The sequence below is a fragment of the Xyrauchen texanus genome, chromosome 2 (assembly GCF_025860055.1).
Source record: "Xyrauchen texanus isolate HMW12.3.18 chromosome 2, RBS_HiC_50CHRs, whole genome shotgun sequence".
In the NCBI taxonomy this organism is placed as follows: Eukaryota; Metazoa; Chordata; class Actinopteri; order Cypriniformes; family Catostomidae; genus Xyrauchen; species Xyrauchen texanus.
In genome coordinates this window covers 11338953-11356903 of record NC_068277.1, presented here as the reverse complement: position 1 = coordinate 11356903, position 17951 = coordinate 11338953, and the positions used below count along the sequence as shown (strand labels likewise).

General features: G+C 39.4%; 1 protein-coding gene across 1 annotated transcript in view; it reads left to right on the top strand.

Moving 5' to 3' along the window:
* Positions 1-219: 219 nt before the first annotated feature.
* The window catches only part of zfhx3b (zinc finger homeobox 3b), a 193955-nt gene continuing 176223 nt past the window's right edge, over positions 220-17951 (top strand). The window contains 1 exon segment of the mRNA XM_052150779.1: positions 220-1025. The gene's annotated coding sequence lies outside the window, so the exon portion shown is untranslated.

Genomic DNA, 17951 nt, shown 5'->3' with positions numbered 1-17951 from the left:
TGCGTGCAGTTCAGGTGATATCACCACTTTTTATATGTAGCCTACTTTTTTCGGCAGATTTTTGTTTTCGATAACGTATATAGACAAAAAATATCTCGTCATAAAAAAAAATAATTACATGACAAAGCTTCATTAAGAGCATTGCATTGTATGCTATTAGTATCCTAAAAAAAAAAAAGAAAAAAAGAAAAAAGCTGAACTAAACGTTATTAATCTTGCCATAAAATGATTTTATTAAATCAGTGGTAGTATATCTAAAAGTATGTAGCCTTGAACTTGTTGGGGTTTCTAAGTGCCCTAAAGTTTCTTCTGCAACGACGGGTTTCGGGTCTTAAACGTGTGTTGTTTCATTTCATAAAGATACTCGGTTTGATAAACACATTTAAACGAGCGTATTTCTAAATATAAAACTAGCGACGAGCGAAAACACACACTGCGCGCGCTTGTCCACTGTTCACTTTCAGTGTCTTCCTTCTCATCAAACTCTTACTTTGTGCTGTACTTAATTCCATATTTTCAATTCCCGATCACTACTTTCTCTTTTTCGTTCTCCATCTATCCATCCATTCCTCCCTCCCTTCTCGATCTCCCTCCTCCCTCTCTCTCTCCTCGGCTCTCTGCTGAATCTTATTGATCCAGAAGGTGGCTAATTAGCCCTTCCCGTCGTGCCTGTGTAATGAAGCACATGCGCACTGAATTAATCACAGCCATTTTTTGCAGGAAACTAATTAGCAGGAATAAAGATCCAAAGAGTTTTTTTCTTTTCAATCATCAGATCTCACTTTCACCTCTTCCTCTCTCCCTCTAACACAAGACTCATCGCCTGCTTTGCATCCAAATTATTTTTATATTGCCTTTACAACTAATACTCCGGGTTTTTTTACTCTCCGCAACAACAATGATCTTTCTTTTACCATCATCCTAAACGCAAACTGACCAAAAGGGACTGCCTTGATGGGATCTTTAGCGAAAGCGTCTCAATACTGGATTAAAAAGCACGGATCTCAAAGCGGCAGCAAAACATTGTAAGTTGTAACTTTGCTTTCTCTTTCTGCCTCTCTCTTAACGATTCGTTTGTCTTTAGTTTCAATAACAGACTAAAAGCGATGGCTTTCGGGATTTCACCGTATCAGCCCAGGGTTTGCATACACTCCTAGTATGATAAAGAACGCGCGAGCGCAAGTTATTTTCATGCAAGTTGTCTTTTATTTGTTGGCTTTTATTAGTATCGTTACCTGTGTTTACATCTGGCTTCGTCCTCGCTCCTCTCATGACTGGAGGAAAAGAAAGAGGCAAGACAGCGATTCCTTTTCCAAACAGTTGGATTTAAAACACACTTCTGCATTTTCATGTATTCACACTGGTGGGGAAAACACAGAATAGTGTCAAGAAAGAGGTTTTTAAGAGGATGCCGATGTGGAAGGGCAGCGCTGAGCGTTGGGAGACTAGCGGGAGCTCTGCGTGATCGTAGCCGGGAGAGAAGCGTCTTAGTCCAGCCTGCGAGCCCGTCCGTGTCCGCTGAACGGGAAGCGTCGCACGCTTTTCCATTTTTTTTTTTTTTTTTACACTGATATGCTCGTTCGTCCTCTAGTTTCATCTCCCCCTGATTTAGTGAACATCTCGGAAGCAAAAATCCTCATTATTGTGCTCATCTTTACTTTTCGAGTCCCGTCTAGTGTGGATTTCTCCGCCCTTTGCATTGCATCTCGGTCCCTCTACTTTTTCCGCTCCTGGTCACACTTTCACTGTCGTTTCGCGTTTAATTTTTCATTCCAAGCGTTGTGAAAGTTGTTCTTTGCTGCTTCCCAGCCGGAGTCACATGCAAATCGATAGGCATGTGTGTGTGTGTGAGTGTTTAGGGGAGTGCGTTTGGTATAGAGACGGAGCCCCGGGTCTCGGGAGCGGATCAGCCGGAGCTCACAGAGCCCAAAGAGCCGCCCGACACACCGACAGATGGACGTCAAATATGGCGAACAACTTTACACAAGAAACGCTTTGGTGTCTTGTACCATTCTATCTAAAATCAAAACAATTATATTAAATCCAATTTGACAAAAGGAAGACACCGAAAATGACACGAAATGCGCTATAATTTAGGGTTTTTACACAAAAACGACAAAAATAAAAAAATATAATAATCATTTTAAAATAGTAAACAATGCTAACAAATTCGCATATCTTAGCTGATCTTTTGAATTCGCTTAAACTGTTGAAAAATTTAAAATGCCCCAAAAATGGACGAGGGGGGCCACATTTTTAATGAAACTAGCTTAATGAAATATACAGGTGTAGCATCAATAAAAAAACAAAAATACAAAGGTGAGATGTGGGACTTGAGAAGTGACGTTGATGAAGAGATATAGATGGAAAGATTGTCCCTCGAAGACAAACAGACAAAAAGTGGAAACGTTGATCCATACAATGATACAGTGTAGCCACAGTGAGATACAAAAGGAGAAAACAGAAGAGATGCAATGGAAAAACAGACAGACCCAGAGCTCACTGAGTGTGTTTGCAAGCTGCTGCATGGATGTGCAGGGTTGGGGAAGAAAGAGAGGGGGAGGTTGAGAGACTCTGGGTCAGATGGCAAGAAACAAGGGAGCAGGGGTCACCGAGTGAGTGGAAGAAAGATAAAAAAGAATGAGAAGGGGAAAACCCAAAATTACCCAGCAAGGGAAGAGTGGGGTGGATGTTTGAGTGTGTTATGTTTTGGGGTCACACAAACAATACACCCAGTTTGTGGGGGGTTTATTTGGACTATAAAAATGCACCTCAAGTTTGATCAGCGAAAGAGTTACCGAAAAGAGAGCGTATTTGACATTGCATTGTTATAACGCAAAGTCCTTCGTTTAAAGTTATGGATTTTTTTTATTATTATTTTGGAAGGGAGAGAGATAGAAAGCTCACGGAGGAAGGCATGCATGCAAAGAGAGTTGAGAGGATAGCAAAGGTCAAATAGCCACGGGCCATATAGAAGGAATCAGGGAAGAGGTCAGAAAAACACAAATCCCAAGACCTTTTTATGCTACCCGACTTGTCTTGACAAGAGCAACCAGAAGCTAACGCGTAGATGACACACACTTGTATTGGTTGGGATTCAGCTGTGTTTGGAAAATGTAGGTTTTTGCATTTTGTAAGAATTAATTTTTACAGCAGAAATGGATTAAATGTGTGTGTGTGTGTGTGTGTGTGTGTGTGTGTGTGTGTGTGTGTGTGTGTGTGTGAGGAAATTGGCAGGCAGTGTGTGCGTTCATTATTATATTTCAATATATATATATATTTATTTATTTTTATACTGTTTGATATGGGGCATAGCGGGCAACCTAGCTCTTCCTTTTTTCTACTCTCCCTGTTTTTAGAGAGAACGAGGGAGGGAGGGAGTGAGGGAGGAGAAGGACAGATAAGTCAGGGGTTTAATGTCTTTCGGCTCCCTAGTAGAGGGGTGGCAATAATTACAAGCATCGCACAAAAAGGATATATAGTACAATTCAGGTGCTATGCATGGGCTATCTCTCTCTCTCTTGCTTTCTCTTCCTTCATCTCACTCTTTCGCTCTCTCTCTTTCTCTCTGTGTTCTGGCTTTTACCATCACAAAACAAAGACAGCAGTCAAGATCATTGCCATCTCACTCACTCTTCAGAAACTCATGGATAGGCTATTCAGGGCTAATCCTTTTGTGGACAATGATTTTGATGGCAGTTGACTCATTTCTAGGAAGTCATATTGTTGCAGTATTTGTTGTCTGTCTTTGCCTTTGTGTTTCACCTGGTAGAGAAACACTGAAATATGTCGCATTTATTATCTCTCATCAGTATGCCAGGCAAGCAGCGTAAAAGACTATTTTGTGTTATGCAAGTGTACCTAAGTCAGGGAAAATACTCTCTTATTATAGGTTTTGTACAGACATGGATTTCTGTGATCGTCTGCGTGTAAGGATATTCGCTGCGTTACAGAAAATGTCTGACTCAGTTGTTCATATGTTTGCATTGTGGTTTGCTAGAACATTTGAGCTATTCTTCTCAAAACTAAAGAGATTTTACAAGGAGGAACTGTAGACGTTTATTTAAACCTGATTAGAAATGGCAATTTGTTTTTTTTTAGAAAAATAGAACACAAACTATTTTTGACATTAAAAGTTGTATTGTATATTTTTTTTGTATTGTATTATTATTGTTGTATTTTTAATTTAGTTTTCTTTTGAACAAATGGACATTGTCATACATGATAAAATATTTTGAGCACATCAGAGAAAAATATAGTTGCCCGATTATAATTTACTATGTTTTAATATACACCACATATCTGCATTAACGTTTACCTAAAATAATGGAATTGTATTAACATTTAGTAGTTATTATTAAAATCTTTATTATTTTATTTTTGCAGATTTTCTAAATATAATGATGTTTTCGAAAAGCTAATATTAGAATTCTATTTGTTTTTGTATTGTTCTTGTGACCTATAGCTGCCTGGTGAAATTGCTGGTTCAGCATTACATGTGCTATATGGCTTTCCCTTTCTACGAAAAACAGTTTTTCTGTCATTCCATGCCTCACCTATTCCTCTTATGAAGAGTGATTGCATATAATGCCAAGTGTACTTGTCCTGGTCATGTATGGTGCATGAATGGAGATGCCGCTTTGACATGCCGAGTGGCGTGTGTGCACGAGTGTGTATGAATATCGTTGTGGAGATATAGGGCAGGGGGAGACTGGGTTCCTCTTTACCCCCCATTCTCTCTCTCTCTCTCTCTCTCTCTCTCTGTCTCTCTCTCCCACTTTCTCTGTCTGTTCTCTCAATCTAGAGGCTGGCACCCTCAGGGAAAGGCTCGGTGGTAGAGGGCCCTCTTTGTGTCAACAGGAATGACAGGCCGTCCATGTGCATGCTATACGATAATAGCTATGTAATAACCACACTTAAATATATATTATGCACAATGTCATATTTTTATTTTTATGTATATATCTGACAGTACAAAATGAACGCTTAAACTATAATGTATATGCAATACATACACAGTTGAGATTAATTACAAAGCATTTATTTATGTACTATTTTTCCGTTTTATTATAAAAACAAAGTGTTCAGAATCTGTGTTTGTTAAACATGAAGGTGAAAGTGGAGTGTGTGTATGTGGAGAGGAGACGATCTCTGTCACGAGTTTTCCATTAATCCAGTCGTGCTGAGGAGGCGCTCGCAGAAAGCCCATCCACCTCCATTTGCTCTAGGGCTTGAATTTTGTGTGTGTGTGTGTGTGTGTGTGTGTGTGTAAATTAGGTTAGCAGGAGCACTGGGTCTGATTACACATGATGGTTTTGAATATGCAAGCCTGTGCAGTCAGGACCAGTTCTTCCAGTCATCCCAAAACGAGGGGGAGGACAATGGTGTACGTGTCAGTGCTATCATTAAACCACGGACTGGGGGTAGGCTGAGCGTGGTTGGGGAGGATGGAGTGTGTGTGGAGGGGGGTTTGGCTATAGTTAGGTACGCTATACCTGTGTAAACGCAGCCTTTACCACAAGCCCAGCTCAAGCCACGGTTTCACCTTTCAGACAGTTGCGTGGACTGTCTGCACTTTTGCTTTCTATTTCCTCTTTATTTTGTTCTCAGTTTCTACTGCTGTTCTTTTATTTGATCGTAGTGAAGTTGGCAGGAATGTCTGTGGCTTGCTGTTTCACAATATGTTGTCATGTTAACTATCTTTTAATCATTTTGGTGGAAATCTATGATGTCTGTACTCCTCAAAATATATATATATTTTTTTTTACACTTTTTTTTTTTTTTACTTGATGTCATCAGTATCATCAGTTTTTTTGCATGTAGACTCATAAACACACACATTATGTAACAGCAGAATTTAACTTACCAGGTATTAAAACTGCTAAAAGTGTTTCTATTTCAGCTTAGGGGGGAAAAGGAGGGTATACTGTAGAAACCGAACGATAAACAGAAGTACTCATCTGATTGGGTGAATTCTGAGATATTTTGTAGACAAAGTCACTCCTGAAAAGGAGACGTGTGTGTGTGTGTGTGTGTGTGTGTGTGTGTGTGTGTGTGTGTGTGTGTGTGTGTGTGTGTGTGTGTGTGTGCGCGCCGGGGGGGGATTCCTCTTTTATTGTGAGGTGCTGCTTTTGCACATTTTCTGTTGGTCAGGGAATATTTCGAGAGACAGACAAAGCCCTCAGCATTTGTCATTCACAGCTAATGTCATGAGGAGATACCATAGCTGCATTAGCAAGCAGAATTAATATTTTGGCTAATTCAAGGAACTTTTTTTTTTTTTTTTTTATTTAAAATTTTTTTTTTTAAGACCAAATGACATAGTAAGTGTTGAAATATATAGAGAAAATTGATATTTGTGTAAAAATACAATTTAACACTAAAACAGCTGTACACTTTTTTTATTTGTATTTTTTTTTATAGTTGTACGCCTCTATGCAAGGCATGTGTGAGGACAGTCAGTATGCGTGTAGGTATGTGTGAGGGTGTATTCCAGCATAGCAGCATGGCTGTACAGGCGTCACTGTTATCCAGGCCATATAGCTAAGATGGGTAATAATAGCAGCTTAGCATAGCCGGCCGCTGGAGTCGCTAGTCTCGACCAGCAGCTCTCAGTTCTTCGGTAGTGGATGGACCTGCTATTCCCCCTCCTCCTCCTCTTCTCTGAATTCCAGAGCCCAGCGTCCGGTTCTCCACGCTGTCGCTTATCATCACAAAGAGGTAATATGCATAAAACATGGAGGACACATAGACACTGCCAGCCCAGGTTGCCTTTCTCCCTCCACAGAGACAAAGAGTGAGGGCCTGTGACTTTGACATGATCCTTGCCTTCTGTCTCTCATTCTCTTAACGCTGTGCATTAATGCATTTTTGTGTAGGTGTATGCAAGGGTCTTACAAGTGTCTTTTTCAAAAGAAAAGTCCTCTTCATATATAAGGTGGAGAATGTTTTAGTCTGAGACCAAAAAAAAAAAAGATGGATGAATACAGAGAAAAATATATTTAAAACAGAAATGGATTATTTAGTTTTAGCTTGGCTGACATTTTCCTATAATTGGTATAGTTAATTTTATAATAATAAATTACAGTATGTCACAATAAGTTTGGCTCTTCCTAATATGAGTTAATCATTTATGACTTTTTAGGACATGATAATGTGATTCGATTTTACCCGAGCTGTGAGAAGCAGACTTGTGCTTTGGAGCTGATCAGTCGGGCTGATTGGGGCCCTGAGAGCATCTGCAGATGTTTTTTTCCTGCACATTTTACATTTAGCATGCCATGTGACACCGCCAGTTTTAGCTTCAGCTAGATTAGTACCATGACATGAAAACAGACCTGGATTGAGTGTGTGTGTGTGTGTGTGTGTGTGTGTGTGTGTGTGTGTCTGTGTGTCGGTTGATATGTGTCTCTGTATTATGCTCTCTGTCTCAATTTCACGGCTGGGTTACATCACAGAATGTAGTCATCCATTACAGCTAAATTTGATCATTTAAATGCAAGATATTTGCATTAATTTTTTTGCCACAGATATCAGTCCAAACATACTTAATGTTATTTAATTTCCTTTTATATTTTTAGTGTGTATATTGCTCAACGTTGGTGCTGTGTGGATGTATTAATAAATGTGCACCACAATTTTTTTTGGGGGGTTGTCAAATTGCCGAGCGTGCTAAGATCATTTGCAGCTGACGCGCTGTCGGTAATGCAGACTCTCTCTCTGTGTATGTGAGTGAGTGATCGACAGCACGCGTGCGTGTGTGTGTATACCGTGTGAGGGCTGCTGGAATGCTGAGAGGGAACGGGTGATGCCCGACAGGCCTATGGCACTTCCTCTCTGTGTATGGCACAGCTTATCCTCCTCTGGATAAAAGACAGCAGAAAAGAAAAGGGGCGATGGCAGGAGTCCCCCTCTCCCTCGCTTGCACTCCTCTCTCCCTATTTCCGTGTTTGGAGAAGGGGAAAAAACCTCAAACAAAAAGCGTGATTCATTTGCAAATGTGCTGCAGCCTGTACGTGTCCCCCATAGTTCATTGTGAGAGGAGGAGCAGAGAGAGCGAGGATGATGGGAAATAAAGGTATAGTAGCTGTGTCGTTCGGTCCTGGTTTGAGGGCATTGAGGCCTAGTGGCACCTCAGGCCAGTGAGACTCTACAATCTATTGGTTTGGTCTGAAACGGGCTGTTACAATCTGTGCCACATATTATTGAGTGTTTATGTGTGTGTGTGTGTATGCATGTGTGCGAGCAGAGTCAATGTGGTTTTGATGTTGTGGCGTGTGTGTGTTAAGCAGTGAAGGGGTTAAGAGGCAGAAATAGTCCCCTTTGTCTCGGCGGCCCTCTTTGTCATTGTTGTGCTGGAATTGAGTTCGCTGCGCCTCACTTGACCACAGCCAAGCAAAAAATGGCCCCTAAGTGCTGCAGGCTCTATATCCCTCTAACAGCACCTCTCCTCTGGGCTTTCACCTCTCTCTCTCTCTCTCTCTCTCTCTCTCTCTCTCTCTCTCTCTCTCTCTCTCTCTCTCTCTCTCACTCACACACACACACACACACACACACACACACACACACACACACACACACACACACATTCATGCAACATATGTGCAAGATAAAATGCCATATGTTATACCTGTTTTTGTTTGTTTCCATTTTTTTTTTTACGACTGTGACATACTTAAGATGAGATTTTATTTATTTATTTATTTATTTTTATTGAACAGCAAATATGTTCACCTGTTTCTAGTGTCGTTTTATTATTTGTTTACATTTGCTTTTCATACCATGAAAAACTTACTGAAGGAAGAGAGAATTGTTTTGAATTTTAATTTAACGGCATACATGTCACACCTGTCTCTAATGTCATGTTTATTATTAAATGATAACAACTGTTTTTCATATTATGAAAAATGTGATGGATGAGGTCATTTTTTGACATTTTAAATACATACATTACACCTGTTTCCAGTGTCGTTTTATGTTTATATTAGCTTTTTATACATGTGAAAATAAGAGTTTAGTATTGATTTAAAACCATAGATGTTACCTTTTGTTTTTCATGCTACAAAAGATTTTATGAAATTTTTTGGTTTTATTAAAAAAAAAAAAAAAATTCGGTCAGACAATGTACACTGAGATGTTTATTTATATAATGACCAATGGATGGATATTATTTGGATTGGATATTAGTTCTCCAGTATATGAATCTATATTTGTATCAGTTTATCCATTGATAATAAATGCTTATTTGCTTATTTGAAGGGGGGAATTTAATTGATTGTTTATCATTTATTATTTAAAATTAAAATGATAGAATTAAGCATTTAGGCTGGATCAGTGAGTTGAACACATTGTATTTCTGTCCTTGTGTACATTTGCATTTGATTCTGTGTTAGTTTACATGTTTTATACAAACATATAATTAAAGGTGATACTGTTGGTGTTGGTGTTGGTGTGTGTGTGTGTGTGTGTGTGTGTGTGTGTGTGTGTGTGTGTGTGTGTGTGTCTGTGTGAGAGAGGATCAAGGTCTGACTCAGTGTGTAGACCGATCACATCCCTCTGCGAAGGCAGCCATTTTGGTGCAAATTCAAATATTTCCATGAGGAAATAAATTAAAGCTTTAGTTCCACTTTGCTTTACATAATGCAACTTTTACGCAATCACAGCCTTCGAATTAAATATATAAAAATAGATTCTAAGAAGCACATTTTATAGATAAATGTTTCATTTATTTTTCTTCACTGTTGTTTTTGCTTTGTATCAGTGCAAGTATAAACATCTAAAAGTTTATGATTTGCCATTTTACACTTTTTTGCAGCTTTATTTACAGATTTCTAAGTGATAGTGGTGTAAAAAAAAAAAAAGCCGTATGCAATTATTTTTCAGTGTCTGTATCTCAGAGCTCAAAGTAGTGTTGTTCTCGATAGTAATGATGATTGTTTACTCTATAGAATTCTTTTCCTCCCAGACATTGTAATTAAATGTTGGGTGTAAAAAAAGCTGTCTGTCCTTGCCGCCTTCCTATCACATAGGTATTTAATGAGACATTAGAGGAGCAGTGTGATTGGTATATTGGCACAAGGAGACCTGCGAGATTGGCTGAGGTGTTTAATTGGTACTGTTGGACAGCCGTCCACCCCCTCTTGGGTGTAACTTGTTTTTGCCAGGTGCACCGTGCTCTCTATTAAGTGTTACATAGTCACAATTAAATCAGACCTGACTGGAGTCGTACTTTTGCCATCTATCCATTTTTAGACGGTGCATCTGGTAGTCCTCTACACATACAGGCCCTTGCACAACCTTTATCCCTGCACTGCTAAACCATAATTGTATTGAGTTCACTGGGTTTTAAAATGAAGTACCGTGAATCAAAATGACTTGAAAGAAATCAAGAGGTGGGCGTTTATCCAGGATATGGGGTTGAACACACGTGCATAGGCTTAAAACACACCGAGGACAGTGTGGAACAAGGGTTAGCAGGACATATTGTATGCCTGAAACTCTCTCAACCCTGCATCCATAGGTTGCTTTATATTCAAGCCGTTCCTCACCCTGATCCTAATTTGGCAGTCTGGGATGAGTGGGCTTCGGGGGTGATCGTGCCACTGGGGATTGCTCAAGGCCAGACAGTTACAATAGATTGGTGACCCCCACACCGTGACGTCACATGCTGTCTGCCGTTCTGTCATGTGTCAGCCTGACGTTGACCTTTTGTGGCGCACGACCAGTATCAGCGCCTAAAATCGTAACCTTTAAAGGGATAGTTCACCCCAAAATAAAAATAGTCATCTACTCAACCTCATGTTGTTCCAAGCAGCCCTGACTTTTTTTTCTTTTTTACTCTGGAACACAAAAGGAAATGTTAGGCAGAATGCTAATCTGAGTCACCAATCACTTTCATTGCATATTTGTTTTATACATTGAAAGTAAATGGTGACCAAGACTGTCATTCTGTCTAATAATATGCAATATGGAAAAAAATCTAAAAATCTTCACAACACATATCGTTTCAAAGCAGCTTTACAGAAGATTTTACAGACTTTTGGTAAAAGTTTAAGAATGTGCCATTTTAAAACTGCATATTGATTGGCTACTATTCTAAATGTTGGGGTGGATGCGGCCCACTCAGTGTCTTTGTTTGGGTATTATGACCCTTCAAATATTTTATATATATTTCAGTCATAAGAAATATCTTGTCAAGCACCCTCTTAGATATCGGCTTTGTTTGACTCCAATCTTAAAGAATGCTGAAGCACTCATTTTATAATCCTCTCTTATTGGCTCTCTGTGTTGCTTATTCGAACATACACATGCTTAATGCTGTTTAGCCACTTTACTTACCTTTGCATTTTTGCCCCGAGCAGGTGCAGTCACCTTTTCTGTCAGCTGTTTCACACTAAATTTAACGAATACCTAATTTTTCCTTTTTTTTTTTTTTTTTTTTAAGCAGTTTGAACTAACTGGACTCTGCAAATAAATGAGAGAGTGGGAGAGAGAAAGAGAGAGGGGGGTCAGGTAAAGGTGAAAGACGCTCGCATGAAACATTATACTGTGCCATTACAAGTGCCATACTGTGCCATATACAAATGCCATTCTTTTGTTTCATTTTTTTCCCCATTTTTGGTGTCTTTTGGATGAGTTTGTAACTGTACATACAGTATAACAGTCCTCTCCCTCCTTTTCTTTTGCTGTAGTTTTATCTGATGGCAGTGTTTAAAAATAGGCATGTGGTGGTGCTAGTCAAGGATGATAATGGCTTGTGGTTGCTGGAAATACACATCGAAAGCTAATTTGATCTGTGCCACATGAATGCTAACGTCACATCCTGGTAATGGCAGACATGTAATCGGATATCGTGATATTTCTAAGGCGAATATCGATCAAATAATTTTTACAAATCACACAGACATGGCGTCAACAGTAAACCTGATTTCCCGTTCCATTTTGCACTGCACGCGGTGGCGCTACTACTGCCAACAACACAAAAACATGGTTTAGAAAGTTTGTGTCAACGGACACGCCCGGTGTAAACAGGATGTCCGCACCATAAACTATCACACAGTCGTGACATATGAAATATTCATGAATTAAATCATGAGTTTTTTTGCGATCGAGTCCAACTGTTTTTAACTGCCCCCTCAACAGTTCCTTTGGAAAGCTTGATTCGTATTTTGAGTGGTATGATGAGCCGAACCTGCAACCCACTCTAAAATACGCTGACCCATCCACATCCAGTTTCCAGTATCATTCCATCATGATTTCATACACCAACAACTAAAAATAGCACAGATGGTCATAAGAACACGTCCATGCATTCTCTTCTTCAAAGTTGTAGCTTGACACTCGTCTTTTAAAAGCAGCCCGAGATATGTATCAAGTAGTCAAAGACGTCGCTCTGTGCATGTTAATGGAGAAAAACATCTAAATCCAGACAGGCACATGAAGGTGTCCTGTGTCAGTCCACTTCACCTGTGTGACTGACTGAGCACCAGTTGGCGGGGCCAAGGGTGCAAATCGGCATTGCATATGCAGATGTATTTGGTCCTTGTGAAATTTCTTATGTCTTAAGTTCTTGCTTGTCAGTCTCTCATCTATGCTAGCCTCTATTCTAGTCTAGCCACTGTGAGAACTTGCTAGTGCGATACTGCAGATATTGTTGACTTTTGTGTGACAACATGCTTGCTATGTTCCTCATTTGTAAGTCACTTTAGATAAAAGCATCTGCTAAATGACTAAATGTAAAAAAGAATAGTCTGATTCTGCTTCTAAGAATTTTCGCTTGAGAAAAGTGTCAGAAGAGATCTCGGTGTCATAAACTCTGATCAGATTCCCTAAGATGTCAGTGACTGCAATCAAAAGTAACAGATTTGAATATGGACTCAAATATTGTTCATCAAATACCTCCAAGACTGAGCTGTCTGCACTATTCGATACACATACAGTACATTTTATAGCTTTGTCATCAATTGTCTCACTTGTTTCTATTTTTTCTCAGGAAGGGGATCTGAAACAAAGCTGATTGTAAATGTTATAATATTAACTAAAATTGTTCTTTATGATAACAGCTGTTTAACTGGTTTTATTGAAGTCAAAAATATTTAGTATGGCTTAAGCAACCTGAACACATTAGGTAACACCTATGGAATTATTTAAGAATCATGCAGAAATATCTCTTTAAGGTAACACATGCATGTGTCCATGTTATACAGTTTTTTCTATACTTATTGCAGCTCTGCTAAGTTTCTTTAAGTCATCTCTGTGCAATAAAGTTGTCCTCTGGTCTGAAGTTCTGTTGTGGCCTTTCCATTCTGGTGTGGGTATCTCATGTTGGTGATACACATTGTGTTCACAGTGGATGGGAAGGAGGGGTGGAGGGCGTACAGACACTCATTTCATCACTTCCTTCCTCCACTTCTTTTTTATGAATTGATCTGTCATAACAACCGCTAGAGTTGTGGAGGAAACTGAAAGAGAGAGAGAGGGAAGATCATGGAATGGAAGAATTGTTGAATGTTTTACAGAGAGAGAACAATAGCAGCTATCTCAAGGCTAGATGAGGGGATCATGGAGCAGTTACAGGGAAGAGGGTTTTGTGTTATTTTTGTTTCTGTGGGGTTGAGTGCTTAAAGTCCACACTATCACATTTGGAGCAGGCCAAAAGTGCTTCTTGCACACTAAAACTTCCTGAAAGCTCTCGGTGTGTTTTTGTCAAGGTCTGTTCATAGGGTCGAAATGCTCTCATGACATAAGCAGAGAAACAGGAAACCTGGCTGCCATCTTTCACAATCTCCTTCGAAACAGGAACTGAGAGCAGGCCCAAACTGTGGCCCCACACTCTTAGCAGATGGGTGCCAACCTGTTGAAGGCAACAGGCACCGGTGGGGGGGTGCAGAGGGGGCTTGTGTTGGCCCCCTGGGACCCCTTTTCCTCTCTTGGTGGGTATGGAGGTGTGGTCACCGTCTGTTATGGGCATGGCTCTTGATGGTGTGCTTAGCGCTTGGCGGCGTGCACATTTATATGCAAATGTTAAACAAGCATTGGTTAGACTAATTATGCCAGATCCCATTGAGTCTGTGCCAAGACCAGAGAATGGAAGGGATTTCCTACAAGCTGGGGTGGCCTTGCCCTGCTTGTTTACTCATTGTCTTTCTTTATTAGCCCCTCATTGACACTCCTCCTCAATGTGGAGGGAGGTCTGTTTGCAGGGCTATCTCCCTTCTACGTTGATATGACTCCAATGGGCTTGATTGAAATGAAGCCAGGTTGAGTTCCACCAATTTTTTGGGGCAGCTGACCTTGTTAGAAAAACCAGGATGTACCAGTGGTAACACTTTATTTTAGTGTGTCCTTGTTACACATATAACATGTATTTACTATAGACATAACACTCAATTATTGGTAATTGCAAGCAACTAACCCTAAATCAAATCCTTACCCTAACCCTAAACCTATTGTAGGTACATGCTGTTAATTAGTAATAATCAGTAATTACTTGTGTAATTAAACTGTAACAAGGACACATTAAAATAAAGTGTAACCGTACCAGCTAAAGATGGTAAAGTTGGGTTAAGGAATATGCTAGCTGGTTTGTTGATGGTCTGAGTTGGCCTACCATGTCTCCACTGGCTTGTAGTCCAAATGACTAATCATCTAGACCAGCATGACCAGCCAGAAATCATGTATAAGTTCACACTAGAACGGTTTCGAAAATGCACTCTATTACAGCATACTTTGAAAACTTCTTCCTAATGTTATAGTATTCCATTTGAAAAAGGATAAGTGTAGATGTGGCCTTTGATTGCCTACATATGACAAAATGCAGATATTTTTGTTCTTCTAAGGCATTTGTTTGGTGATATTTCTCCTGTTCCTGCACATCACTGAAATTCTTGACCTAGAAGAATGCGGCTAGTTGATGAGCATTGATAATAAGACAAAGTTAAACAAATTGTGGGTGTGGCAACCTAACCCTAACCCTCCGATCACCAACTCTCATGGGAAATAAAATGACTTCCTTTTTTTCCTACAACCCGTCAATAACTACGTATCCATCCAAGGTAGTGCATCAAATAGTTTACCGATATAGCTGATGAAAACACAAATTATCGAAAACATTTCTCAAGTATCGACATAATATTTTTCCGTTTAACTCTAGCGCATAAACTCTGTGTCGATACTTCAAATGTCGTGAAAAAACTGGGTTGGAAACACTTTGGCGATAAAATTGGCATTAACAAAAAAATATAGTGTCACATCATAGAATTCATCCCAATTGGCGACAAGGTATACATCCTTGAAAGCCAATTTATTGTTCATGAAGCATTACACACACTGTTATGGATTGGTCTTAATGACATACCCGCACAGATCCGATGCTGCAAACACATCTGTGTCATGACACTTCCAGGAGTGCCAACACAAATATCTCTCATGCACCTGTCATCGACAAGTGCAGAGAGAACAAATTAATGGCCACTCTTTTAAATGGATGGCTACCACGATTAAAATAATTTATTAAAGTTCCTTTTCCACACCATTCATAATAATAGATGGCATATCATGGAATTAGCCCATAAAACAAAAAACATATCATTTATATGCACAAAGAAATACACAATATTAGGAGAAAAGCTTCAGTGTGCTTTTTGGAACACTAACAGCCCAATTCAAATGATTGTTTAGCTTTTGAAAAAATGCCTGCAAATTCCCTGTATTAAATTAAAAAGATTTCCAAACTAATAAAGCATTAAATTAAAAAAATAAATTACCAAACAAAAAAAAACTAACATTGTTAGGCCTATATAATTGCCTTTTCTTACCCTGTAGAGGAAAAAAGTCGGCTGAATGACATTCTCGGAATGTTCTACACTTTTTTTCAAGACTAGATAAAACTGTATGTCCAACGTGGAGTTCACTTTCAGAAAACTAGGCCTAGCTTTTGAACATTTTAAAACGTTAAAATTTTAAATCTAACTCTCTTTACCTCGGATTGCATTTGCTTTTTCGGAAAATGTAAATTGATTATGATGGTAAAATTTGTTTGAGATGATAATCAAGTTCAGTTGGTCGTTAAAAGTTGCTGGACAAATATGTTGGACATAATGCAGTTGTGATTGTAATGCTTTAGATTAGATCAAAATAGCCTATTGAAAATCAGGAATGTATCATATGTAAACCCTGATATTACACTGCATAAATGTTTCTTTAATAGCTGTGCACATAGCATATACACATCGATGGATGGACCTTATACTAAGCCCGAAAGTTTCGCCCTACTTGGCGCTGGTTGCCAGCTTGAACAGTGCCATGACGATTTGCTCTCGGGTTGGGGTGGTAACCTGCGATAGGAGCAACATCAGGACCAATATTACAGTCCAATCAGAAGAGCAACTGCTCCCTTTTGATTGCAATTCCTCTTCTGATTGCATTTATTTGTGAAATTAAAATGACAGTAAGCTGGCTTATTTCAATGAATTGTCTCGATACTCTCCCCATATTATAAAGACTTCAGGGGAAAACAAAATTAGGGACATCTGGGAGGCGAAAGGTACACAATTAGCGATATACACACATTTCTGTATGAAATGGTTTAATGCACACTGTTTTTATCGATAAAAGGCCATTTGAATGTAAACAGGCAGAAGACGGTAAATTTCGGAAACTAGTTTTGACGCATTTTCACATTGTTGATTCAAAACAGCGTGAAAAGTGTATGGGATCAAGGTTAATGTGAATGCCCCTTAAAACCAACCACCATCTGAAGCTGGTGTTAGTTGGATTTTCTAGCAGGGGGTATAAACCTCTTAGCACATGCCCTCCTACAAAGGATGCTTTAACTAATTACTCGGGGTGCTCAAAATGCATTTGGGTCAGCTTTTTTTTAATCACATGCAAATTTATGAGCGGTGGAGAGGGAAATATTAACTTTTGGAGTCAGAGGCTCTTATTTCCCGTGGACAAAGGTGCTAAATTCTCCAATCTAGTGACACCAGAAAACAGGGCCTCGCTCACTAACACACTCCACATCCAAGCTTTTAGAGGCTTGGTAAGAGCAAGCGATACACAATATTTCATCATAAAGAGCAGAGTTCACAAACCTGGCAGCACATTTTATTTGCTTAATTATTTTTAGGTACACGCAATAACATTTAATAACAACTTATTGCAGCGGACAGATCATGCGTCTCCAAATATTTACACAGAACAGCAGATCTAAGATCAGCCACGTTCCAAAACGGACAGGTTCTTGTTGATTGAGAGGTGTCTCTCACTGGCAGAAATGACAGCGGTGCTGGAAGCAATGAGCAATGAAAAATGATGGCAGTGGCAGGCACACTTAGATGAGAGGGTAGGCGATACCTCCATTTTGAGCAGAAATGTTGTGAGGTGGAGGAAATACATTTTGACAGTGTTTGAGACTAGCCAGATACCTGGGTTTGGAGTTTAGGTTTGACCTCAGTGAAGATAAATCAGCTGCAAAAGCCTTGCTCTTGTTTTGTTTCCAGTCCTTTCTCAGACCGGCTCATCCCTCAGTGCTTGTTTCTCCTACAGTTTAAACTAATTAGTTGTGGTTCCTCTTTAGTTATTTGGATAAGCAGCTATTGTAGGCTTCAGAGAGATGCAATATCTCTGTTGCAGAACCTAGTGAGCTTCCTATCTATATTGCATATGTACACTATCGAGGCAGAGACTGTTCCAAAATGGTAGGCAGCAGCATTATGCTGCATTTTAAGATAATCGTTTTGGCCAAATTCTAAGGTAGCATCGTATCCCTCATGGGTACGGCAATCTTAGAATGCATTGCAACAAGCTCAGTAAAAAGGCGAGAGGAATGTCATATATTTTATTTATTACCGAAAAAGTTCTGCTAAAATAGTTAAATCCAATTAAAATTGACAATTTTACATAGGGATGTGCAAAGATTTGTGCTGTCAACCGATTTTTTTTTTTTTAAT